Here is an 11,746-nt window from a genome sequence, read left to right as displayed (position 1 = left end):
GATCAACTTCAACGCCATCACTAGAAATGATGTGGCCCAAGAATGCCACTCTATCAAGCCAAAACTCGCACTTGCTGAATTTTGCATATAACTTCCTATCTTGTAGAACTTGCAGTGCTGTCCTCAAATGGTGACTATGCTCCTCCTTATTCTTAGAATAGATCAATATGTCATCAATGAAGACAATAATAAACTGATCTAGATACGGCTGAAAATACGCGATTCATGAGATCCATGAAGATCGCTGGTGCATTGGTCAACCCAAATGGCATGACCATAAACTCATAGTGCCCGTATCTCGTGTGAAATGTTGTCTTGTGAACATCTGACTCTTTTACCTTCAATTGATGGTATCCAGATCGCAGATCAATCTTAGAAAATATCGATGCTCCTTGCAATTGATCAAATAAATCTTCAATTCTTGACAGTGGATACTTATTTTTGATAGTGACTCTATTAAGCTCTCGATAATCAATGCAAAAACGCATACTGCCATCCTTCTTCTTCACAATAATAATGGTGCCCCCCATGGAGAATAACTAGGGCGAATGAAGCCATTGTCTAGCAAGTCCTGTATTTGATCTTTTAATTCTTTCATTTCAGCAGGTGCTAGACGATAAGGTGCTTTAGATATAAGAACCGTGCCTGGCATTAGATCAATGGAGAATTCCACTTCACGATCGGGCGGAATGCCAGAAACATCCTCGGGAAAGACGTTAGGAAATCTCTGACAATATCAATATTTTCTAACTTCTGACTGGTAGATGCATGTGCAGTAGTGATACATGCTAGAAAAGCTTGGCATCCACGCTTAATAAGCTTCCTCGCACATAGACAAGAGATAATGTGCGGCATTTGCTTGTTTCTCGCCGCCTCAAAGACAAAAGGTTTTCCACTTGGCGGTCGAATAGACACTGATCACCGACTAAAATCAATCGAAGCTCCATTTGCTGATAGCCAATCCATCCCAAGTATAATATCAAATTCGAGCATAGGAAGAACATTGAAGGAACGTTTACTGAGCATTCTTTCGGATGCTTCAAACAAAATATTCTACAACGAGCTGCAATAGCTCGTGTTCTAAGAATATTAACACCGATGATTTAAATCGAGTTTGGTTAAAAATCAAGCGGAAGAAACTCGAAGTAATCCTTCGTGAAGAAGACTGATATATTAGAAAGCATTTTATCTTATGTAAACTGAATAACTGAAAAAGGACAGATTAGTTTTTGCATTCATCAGTTCAGTTATGGTGACAACTGAACTGATGGATACTCTAACTGATACAAACAGTTTGAAAACAATAGTTAAACAGTTAAATACACAAGATATGTTTATGGATGTTCAGAGACTTCAACTGCTCTTACGTCACACATTCTACCACCTCGGGTAGGATCTACTAGAAGACTTTGATTTATACAACTCTTTGTACAAACCCACTCAGCTAGGACTTACCCACTGCCTAAACTGAACTCCTAGACTTAAACTGAAGGCAGCACCTTCCAGTCAACACTTCTTTAATGTCTATGTGAGAAAGACTACATACACAAGTTTAACGTCTTTGTGCAAGACTATATTTGAGTGGTTGAGAGTATGTGTGTGTGAGAACTGAACAAGGATGTTCTCACACATTGAGGGAAATACGCTTCTAATCGAAGCTGATGTATCTGTAAAGAGTTCCCTCCACTGGGCTGAATGCTTCTCTTAAGCTGATATGACTTTGAAGCGTGCCCTTTTCTTTTCTCTCTTTAGTTGTATATATTTGAGTCTTCACTGATCTTCTCTTTATATAGGCGGGAGAACAGATCGTATAGTGAGACTCATTTATTGTATCCATTGCATTTTGAATTCGTTTCTTGGTCTTTGTGTCTCGACTTTTCGTCTGCCCTTCTGAAACGTTTTGTCTTTAATGCACTGATGCAACGTCCATTATTGTCCTTTGACTGGATAATGGCTTTATACCTTCACGTATAGCTGGATTCCACTTGAAAGAGTTTATCTTCATCCATAACTGAAAGATTCTAACTGATGCTTCGAACTGATCAGTTGAGCTGATCTTTCAGTTGGGCTGGTGAAATCAGTTGACTCGTCAGTTGAACTGATTTCACACTTGTTCAGTTGGACTGATCAGCTGGGTTTCTTCATCAGTTGAACACTCCTTCGGTTGGCCAGGCTTCTGAGGTTTTTCTGCTGAATCACCTATCAACTGGACAATCAGCTGGACTGCTCAATTGACATAACCAGTTAGACTGATTCATTTTGTGCGATCAGTTGGGTCTTTAGTTTTGCGATGTAAACATCTCGTGAGTGATCCTAGATGCTGCACACTAAGGTAGATCATTAGTAACACAATTAACAAGTTTTGTTATCATCAAAATCAAGATTGCGAACTTGAAAAGTTCCAACAAAGAACAATAAGATCTGCCCGAACTACATCTTTGAATAAACGAAGCTCCAGATTCTTGACTATTTTGGACGTGAGCATTTGATCACCGGAAGGAATAGAAACTTTGAAACCCAAACCCATATCTTGAGGAGTAATATTAAGTCTTTTGATGAAGGTTTCAGATATGAAAGAATGTGTAGCTCCTGAATCTAGCAATGCATAGGTGGCTACACCTAGAATGATGATCCTCCCTGCGACGAAAGTGTTTTAAATCTTTTCGTGTTGAAACTTAAGGATTTACTATCATTAATTTCCCAAAGTTACATGAAGATTGTGTGTTGAACTTAAGCATCTCTTGAAAAAATTGTGTTGTAGTCCTCCAATTTTTTTCGAAATTTGCATTCTAGTCCCCAAATTTTTGGATAATTGCAATTTGGCCCTTATATTTTCGTAAATTTTCGTTTTAGTCCCTTAAAATTTCGAAAGTTACATCATGGTCCTTAAGAATTTGGTAATTGCATTATAGCCCCTTATCTTTAGGTTACTTGCAAATTGGTCCTTTATCCTTCAAAAGTTACAATTTAAACCCTTAAAAATTTCGAAATTCTCTCAAATCCCTTAATTATGATTTTTCTTTAATTTTGGCCCTAAAAATTTTTATTTGAAATTATTTCATCCTTTACATAAAATCAGGCACAAAATTCAACACCAATTTATATGGTTTCTAAAGTCATAACTTATGTCCAACTAAGTAGAACATGCAACCTAAATTCTACTAGGTTAACTCTTGTTCCCAAATTAAATAACCAATTTAACATTTCATGCAATAATAAGCAATATAAAAATGTTAAATGACTAGGTTACCCGTGATAAGCGTAGTGTCTGCTTCCTCCTCCGCTTCTTCAGCATTCATAACATAAGCTCGTCCCACAGTAGGTGCTTTCCTCTTTGGGCAATCAGCAGCTTTGTGCCCATTCTCCTTGCACCAGAAACACTTGTATGTCCCCCATTCACATTTTCCAAGATGTAAGCGATTGCACTCCTTGCATGGTTGCCTCTCAGCAGGCTGTGGTGCTCCTGGATTTTGTGGTCTTTGCTGTCCTTTCTTCTTGTTTTGACCTATATACTGCTTTTTGTTTGGCTGATTGTTATTATGGTGTTGTTGCCTCTTGCGCTGAATCTCAAACTCAATATCCCTCAAAGCTTGCTCAGACTTGAATGCACATGTAGTAGCAGTAGCATAATCCAAAGGATGCATCATCATAACATTGCTGTGTAGTGTAGGTCGTAGACCATCCATGAAGTGTCTAAGCTTTTCTGCAGGATCTCTCGCAATAAGGGGTACAAAGTGACAACCCTTATCAAATTTCTTCACATACTCGGCAACAAACAAGTCTCCCTGACGGAGGCTCATAAACTCCCTCTTCAGTCTCCCTCTAACATCAGCAATAAAATATTTCTCATAGAAAATCTCCTTGAATTGAGGCCAAGTAATAGTAGCAAGGTTAACACCATGCTCGGCTCCTTCCCACCATAGCGAAGCATCATCCCTAAATAGGTAAGTGGTACACCTCACACGATCAGCATCCCCCATATTCAGATAACGGAAGTGTACCTCAAGTGAACGTATCCAGCTCTCAGCAGCAAATGGATCTGTGGTGCCTGAAAATTCCTTTGGCCCTAGCCTCCGGAACTGATCATAGATATCCTGTGGTGGCCTAGGCGCCTGCTGTAACTGTTGCTGCAGTAGCTGCTGTAACTGTAACTGCAACTGCTGCTGCTGTAACTGTTGCTCGAATAGACGAGCCATCCCCTCAAGAGCACGAGTAGCAGCATCCCCTAGTGGTGCATTCCCTTGATGATTCACGGTGTTCTCTGCTTGGTTCTCATTAACGGGGGCGCGTCTAGGAGGCATTTTATCTGAACGTTTTTCCAAATTCTAACATAACCAATATGCATTTAAGTCTACGTTTTCTAATCATGTGACATTTCCTTATTCATTTAGCAGTTTAAGCATGCAAGGCATATATACTTAAAAAGCTAGTAAACATGTAACATAAACATATTATTCATGTCATAAAGAAGGTAATATCATAATGAATCATATAAAGCATGTAAAAAATTACAAACTCGAGGCTTGACGATTGATCTTTCCGACGCTGATGGTGGCACAACCCTTTACAGGACATTTGCTCTCATACCAACTGAAATGCTGCTCTTTTTATTGCTTTAAAAGTACTAGAAATTTTTTTTAAAACTTCACACTAAGTTAAACCCTCGACATGCATGAAAATATTTTTATAAAATATTTTGCATCATTTTAAATGTAAAATGTCAACTAACTAATATTTGAAAATCCAAAGGAAATAGTCAAATGTTTTACAAAACCTAAAAAGCAATAAGCGTGAAATGTACCATCCTCTCAAAAACCACTCTAAAGCATAAAAAAATGGTCTTAAAAAAATCTTTTAACGTAAATCGTAATCATGAATCATAAGTGCAGAAAAAGTAGAAGCACTGGTCCTCGGGTTGTGTGCACCTTCAGTTCAGCCAAATCAAGCATCAAGACCTCCCTCAACCTCACCTGCATCCATCACACCTAGTGAGTCTAAAAACTCAACACACCATAATCTTGATAACAAGAATACAAATAAAATCACAAGCAACAGTGAAAATACTTTTTTACGTAAAAATAACATTTTCATGATATGCATAACATAAACCTCACTTGATACTTTTTCTCAATCATAACATGTACCCTTTTATCATGATCATAACCATTTTCCTTTATTGATTTTAGATTGTTAATTGTGACCTTCCTCAATCCTCAAAAAGTTGATGGATCCATCTACATGTAACCATAGTACTGGACGACAGAGACATCAGCGACACAAGATTGTCAACTGAGCCTTGGCCAATCCTCAATCATATCCTCATTAGTCACAATTACTTCACTTTCATCAATGTTTTCATATTTTCATCACTTTATAAAATCATGCATAAATATCATTTTTCTTTTGAAACCAAGCATGCGGCATTTATTTTAAATGTCAACCTTAAATCATAAAAAAATCCATGGACATTTAAAAATCATAAATTAACATGTAAAAATTCATAAACATTTTAAAATACTCGTAATATCATAAAAACAACATTTAGAGCACTGCCATGACGTTTACTAATTTTCAGTGTAAAAAGACCGTTTTCCCCCTGGACGTGACATTTTACGTTTTGACTTTTTCCATAATTTTATTTAGCTTAAAAAACTAGGCATTTCAATTAATCTTTAATTAATCGTTTTGACGGTGTTTTAATCCTGAAAAATCCCAAACTTTAGAATAGAATTCCTAAACTTAAAACTTAGACTATTTATATTATTTTAGCCCTTATGAACCATGGCTCGACCCCCCGTGAGCCATGTTTCAGATATTTCGCTTTGAAAACCCTCAAATGACCAATAAACGTCCCACCCGAGCCATGTCTCGATTTTGTCGAGCCACCCTCGAGCCAGACCTTCCCAAACCCTGACCAAATCCTTAGTGCACTCTACTGGACCATTGGAACCCCTAGGAACCATCACCCGAACCACCCTCTAGTACACCTACCAAGGACCCTAAGGACTTGCCCTAGCCCAGCCTCTAAGTTCTGGACCGAGCCCTCAACCCGCAGGAAGGCTGCACCAACTCACGCATGTGCTGCGCGATTCTCGGTAGGAGTCCTAGCCAATCTTTCCCTTGCCCCTGACTCGTGTCCTTGCCTAGCTAGGACCCTCCCCCTGACCCATAATCGACACTGGCCGAGCCCTGGCCCAAGCCAAGACCCAGCCGACCCCTCCACAAACAACCCGATCACAAGACCCCTGACAGCAAAAACGATCACCAACGTGTGCTTGTGTGCAGAGTTTTGTGGTGTTTAGGACCCTTTTAAAATGTGCAAAAGCAACTCTTGATCATAGCCTAACATCATGGCAGCCTCTTACATGTATAGCACAATTATTAGGATCACAATTCATGGATTAGGTACATGCATGTGCAATAATCCGAAAATAAACAAAGCAACTTCATGGGTTTCATGCACACAACTTTTAAAACGATATTATACGTGATAGATGAGAAAAGGATATGTATGGCGTGCTTTTGCATTTTAAACGCACGATTAAACGTTGACGACGAAGAACGGAGCAAAACCTTGGCTTGATTCTACCTTGCACCCTTCGAAAATTTCCTTGAGTATGCTTAGTGTGTTGTCGTGTGTGCTGTGTGATTTGGGGAGAGAGTTTGCTTCGAAAAGGGGAGTGGGGCGTGGGTAGAGTAGGGTTTGGGGTGGAGTTTTTGTATATTTTATAGTAAATAAAATCACTAACCCAAGCTTAGGCCTATTAAGCAAAGTTTAGGCCCAATTATCTTTAGTTAAATAATAAAAATGATTTTGCTTAGGATAGTTTGTGAATTTATTAGCCGGGTTGTCATTAAGTTCGCATTTTGTTGAAAAACCAACACCGATAAAATTCACGTCCCGGCGTATAAAATCACCTCTGAACTCCTTATTTTCCAAAAAGTATGAAAAATCATCAACCATAATTTAAACAATTAAAATTAAATATTTAATAAAAACATTTTACGTTTTTTTCGGCCCTCGGTCTCCGTTCCTCGATCGCAACTTGAATATTCCTTAAAAATTCAGTTTTAAGCATAATGACAATAAAATCCTATTTAACATATAAGCATGTATGCCACATAATCAATTAGCAATTAAAATCAATTAATTACTCATTTTTTCATATTTTCTAGTTTTGCATGCAGTTGGATTACGTCGTCTTAATTTTGGATCTTAAAAAATTACAATCATTTCAGACGATGAATCTCAAATAATATGCATAGTTAATCTTGACACTAAATTTTATTTGTTCTCTTAGTGTAGGTGTTATTGCTCCCAATCATATTTATTAATGCACTAGGATGAATGATGTAGGTGAATTTTACGTGTTTTTCATATTATGTGATAGTTCATTATGTTGCACATATCGTTAGTGTGGGGACCCGGACGCTAATCATCTTCTTAATCGTCATTGGGATAAATGGATCAATTAATTAATCTGGGTCTAAATTTTTTTTTTAATTGCGGAACGTAATGTAATTTAATCTAATATACATTTCAGTATAAAAGTACAAGTCTTGTACAGCAAACATCGAACTTAAACTAAGGTTCAACAACTAAATGTTAAGTGCTGAATCCTATCTACAGCAACGTCAAAGTCCGTAGTCTCTACTCTAATCACGATCTCTCATCATCTCCTCGACCCTGATCCTGTCCCACCTGTTGCCATGCACACATACAAACACGACAACAGCCGGATAACTCCGGTGAGAATAAAATCTCAGTATAAGTAATGTATACATGCGATGCATAAAATCATATACAAAAGCATAAACCATGTATTAAGAACATGAATCATAATTTATGACACATTAGTGAATATAGATAAAACTCTCTAACTCGTCATCTCCGACTCGACTCATCTCTAATCTAGAGATCCCGGTTCCTAGACATTAACACATATATCGAATCTCAACGATAGGAGTCGATCCGCCCCTAAGCAATATCGATATAAGTCAATAATCCAGTGTCTTGGCATATCCGCCAAAGCTATCCTATGACAATGTGCAATGGGCCAATGACCACTCTATCACTGTCTGGCCCTTCTGTCAATGACTCTCGCTCAATAGCTATCGGCTATTCTCTACTTTCTATAAATCAATAGATTAATCATATCAATGTCAAACAATTGCAATAAAATAAAGTATGTGGTTTTAGGGAAACTAGAGTCCAATCTGACTCAAGTTAGTCTCCCGGTTAACATCGACTTATACCCTTCGTTTGTAGTCTCGGTCTAAAGAATTGGAAATTTTGAATTCAAGACTGTCTCTGTCAATCTGAAATGACATATCGAGAATAATAATATCAACATTCCATTCCCAATTCAATACTAAATCCGATCAATCTGAATCTAATTCAAAATTAACAGCATAACGGCACAATCCCGATATCCCGTCAATACAATATCAACAGATATCAATTACAAATCATAACCAATATCCGATACAATCCAGAATTAGTCAATAATCCAAATCTGTTCAATTTCCAATTAATATAATCAGAAAATCATAACAATTCCATAATCAATCTGTTCTTCAATCTGATTTCGATTCTATGATGTCTAACATATCCAGAACACCATATAATGATCAAATAATAATTCCTCCAATATCATAATTTCAAATGATAACAGAACTCAATAAAACTTACGTCCAGTTGTAGCTGTTGACAAGAGGAGTACAGAACCGTGCTCGGATTGAAATTCTGACGGACGGATCTTGCACAAAATTCAAATTTCTAAAATATGCAAGCTTGAGCATTTCTATGGGGTTTCTCGGTGATCTCGCTGAATTTTGAAGTGGAAATGAAGAAGTTTATCACTTTATATGCATGGCCAAGACAAGTGTCCCACTCAAATCCCTAATTACACTTTAGCCCCTGAAATCTTCACTATTTGCAATTTGGTCCTCACAACTCTTTTTAATTCAATTTCAGTTCTATAGAATTGTAAAACCATGGAATATAACTCAACATTCCATAATTCATAAATTAAATAATCTCGAATTAAAATGATAAAATCTCGGGCCTTACAATTCTCCCCCTCTGAGACATGATTTCGTCCTCGAAATCGTAGGCAGTCAAATCATATCAGATAAGAAGATATAACAGAAGCTAAAATAAAAGACTCACATCAGCGAAATAACTCTGGGAATTCCTGTCTCATATCTGATTCAGTCTCCCAGGTAGCTTCCTCAATGCCATGACGAGTCCACTGGACTTTCACAAGAGAAATGATCTTCATTCTGAGTTGTTTTTCTTTACGATCAATAATTTGGATTGGTTTCTCGATGTAACTCAGAGATTCATCAAGTTCTGCCTCGTCTGGCTGAATAATGTAAGAATCATCAGGGAGATACTTCCGCAGCATAGATACATGAAAGACATCATGTATTCCAGATAGATAAGGTGGTAATGCGAGTCGATAGGCACGATCTCCTATCTTCTCGAGAATCTCATACGGCCCAATATATCGTGGAAACAGCTTCCCTTTCTTGCTAAATCTGACAACTCCTCTGAAAGGTGAAATCTTTAAAAATACTCGGTCTCCTGCCTCAAATACCAACAGTCTACGTCGAACATTGGCATATTTGGCTTGTCTGTCTTGAGCTGTCTTCATTCTCTTCTGAATCAGCTTCACTTTTTCTGTCATAGCTCTAATCATATCAGGTCCAAACTCAGGTATCTCAGAGATATCATCCCAATACAGAGGGGATCTGCACTTCTTACCGTACAATGCTTCAAACGGAGCCATCTCAATACTCGTCTGATAGCTGTTATTGTACGAAAACTCACAAAGTGGCAATGCATCTTGCCAACTAGTGCTAAAATCAAGCACTACAACTCTCAGCATATCTTCCAGTGTCTGGATAGTCCGCTCTGACTGTTCGTCGGTCTGTGGATGATATGCGGTACTCAGATGTAACTTCGTACCAAGAGCCTGCTGCAAACTCTGCCAAAAGTGCGAAGTAAACCGAGGATCACGGTCTGATACAACCGACTTCGGCACTCCGTGCAATCTGACAACTTCTCTGACATAGATTTCTGCCATTTGGTCATATCTGTACGTCATCTGATACAGAATGAAGCATGTTGATTTGGTCAATCTGTCAATCACGACCCAAATTGCATCACAACCTCTGAAGGAACGTGGTAACTGCGTCACGAAGTCCATGGAAATGTGATCCCATTTCCATTCAGGAATCGATAAACTGTGCAGTAGACCTCCTGGTTTCTTTCTTTCCGCTTTCATCTGTTGGCAATTCAGACACTTGGAAACAAATTCTGCAACATCAGTCTTCATCTGTTTCCACTAAAACTGTCCTTTCAAATCATTGTACATTTTTCTGCCACCAGGATGAATGCTAAAACGACTGCTATGCGCTTCTGCCAGTATCCGCTGTCTCAATTCTGAAACATTCGGCACAACAATACGATTGTTCATATACAGTACATCATCACGTACCTGATACTCTGATCGATGACCTGATCTGACCATCTCAATTGAGTTTTGTAAATTCTGATCAACTTTCTAAGCCGCTTTAATTTTCAAAATCAGCTCTGGTTCGACTTGAATAGCATACAATCTCAGAGGCTGACAATCTGTTTCAAATGCTAATCCAGACAAACATCAATCTTCTATCAAATTTGAAACACCTATTGTCGATAAGGACAAACAACATACCTTACGACTCAGTGCATCAGCTGCTGCATTGGACTTTTCCGGATAGTATTTGATTTCACAATCGAAATCCTTCAGCAAATCAAGCCATCTTCTTTGTCTCATATTCAATTCAAACTGTGAAAACAGATATTTCAAGCTTTTATGATCAGAATAGATTTCAAATTTCTCACCGTAAAGGTAGTGTCGTCATATCTTCAAAGCAAATACAATGGCAGCCAATTCAATATCATGAATTGGGTAACGAGTCTCATGTGGCTTCAGCTGTCTCGAGGCATAAGCAATAACATGCCCTCGCTGCATCAGAATACAACCCAATCCTCGGTGAGATGCATCACAATAAACTACAAAACCACCAGTACCGGATGGAATAGTCAATATCGGTGCACTGGTTAGTCTTTTCTTCAGCTCAAGAAAACTGGACTCACAGTCTTCAGACCATACAAACGGAGCATTATTCTGAGTCAACTGAGTAATAGGCTTGGCAATACTCGAGAAATCTTTAATAAATCGACGATAATATCCTGCCAAACCCATAAAACTACGAATCTCGGGTACTGATGTCGGTCTCGGCCAAGAAATCACGGCTTCAACCTTGCTGAGATCAACTGATATACCATCTCCGGATATGATGTGACCCAGAAATACAACCTGTCTCAACCAAAACTCGCATTTCGACAGTTTAGCATACAGTTTCTCAGCCCTCAGAATTTTCAATACAGTTCTCAAATGTTCAGCATGTTCTATCATATTCTTCGAATAAATCAAAATATCATCAATGAATATGATAACAAAATCATCAAGATACCTCTGGAATATACGGTTCATCAGACCCATAAATACAGCTGGAGCATTAGTCAAACCAAATGGCATGACAATAAATTCATAGTGTCCATACCTGGTTCTAAATGCTGTCTTCAAAATATCAGAATCCCTGACTCTCAGCTGATGATATCCAGATCTCAGATCGATCTTGGAATATACAGAAGAACCCTGCAACTGATCAAACAAATCATCAATGCGAG

Source organism: Primulina tabacum, chromosome 11 (genome assembly GCF_025594145.1).
Source record: "Primulina tabacum isolate GXHZ01 chromosome 11, ASM2559414v2, whole genome shotgun sequence".
Lineage (NCBI taxonomy): Eukaryota > Viridiplantae > Streptophyta > Magnoliopsida > Lamiales > Gesneriaceae > Primulina > Primulina tabacum.
The sequence above is the reverse complement of the archived record's forward strand: the minus strand, read 5'-3'. Positions refer to the sequence as shown.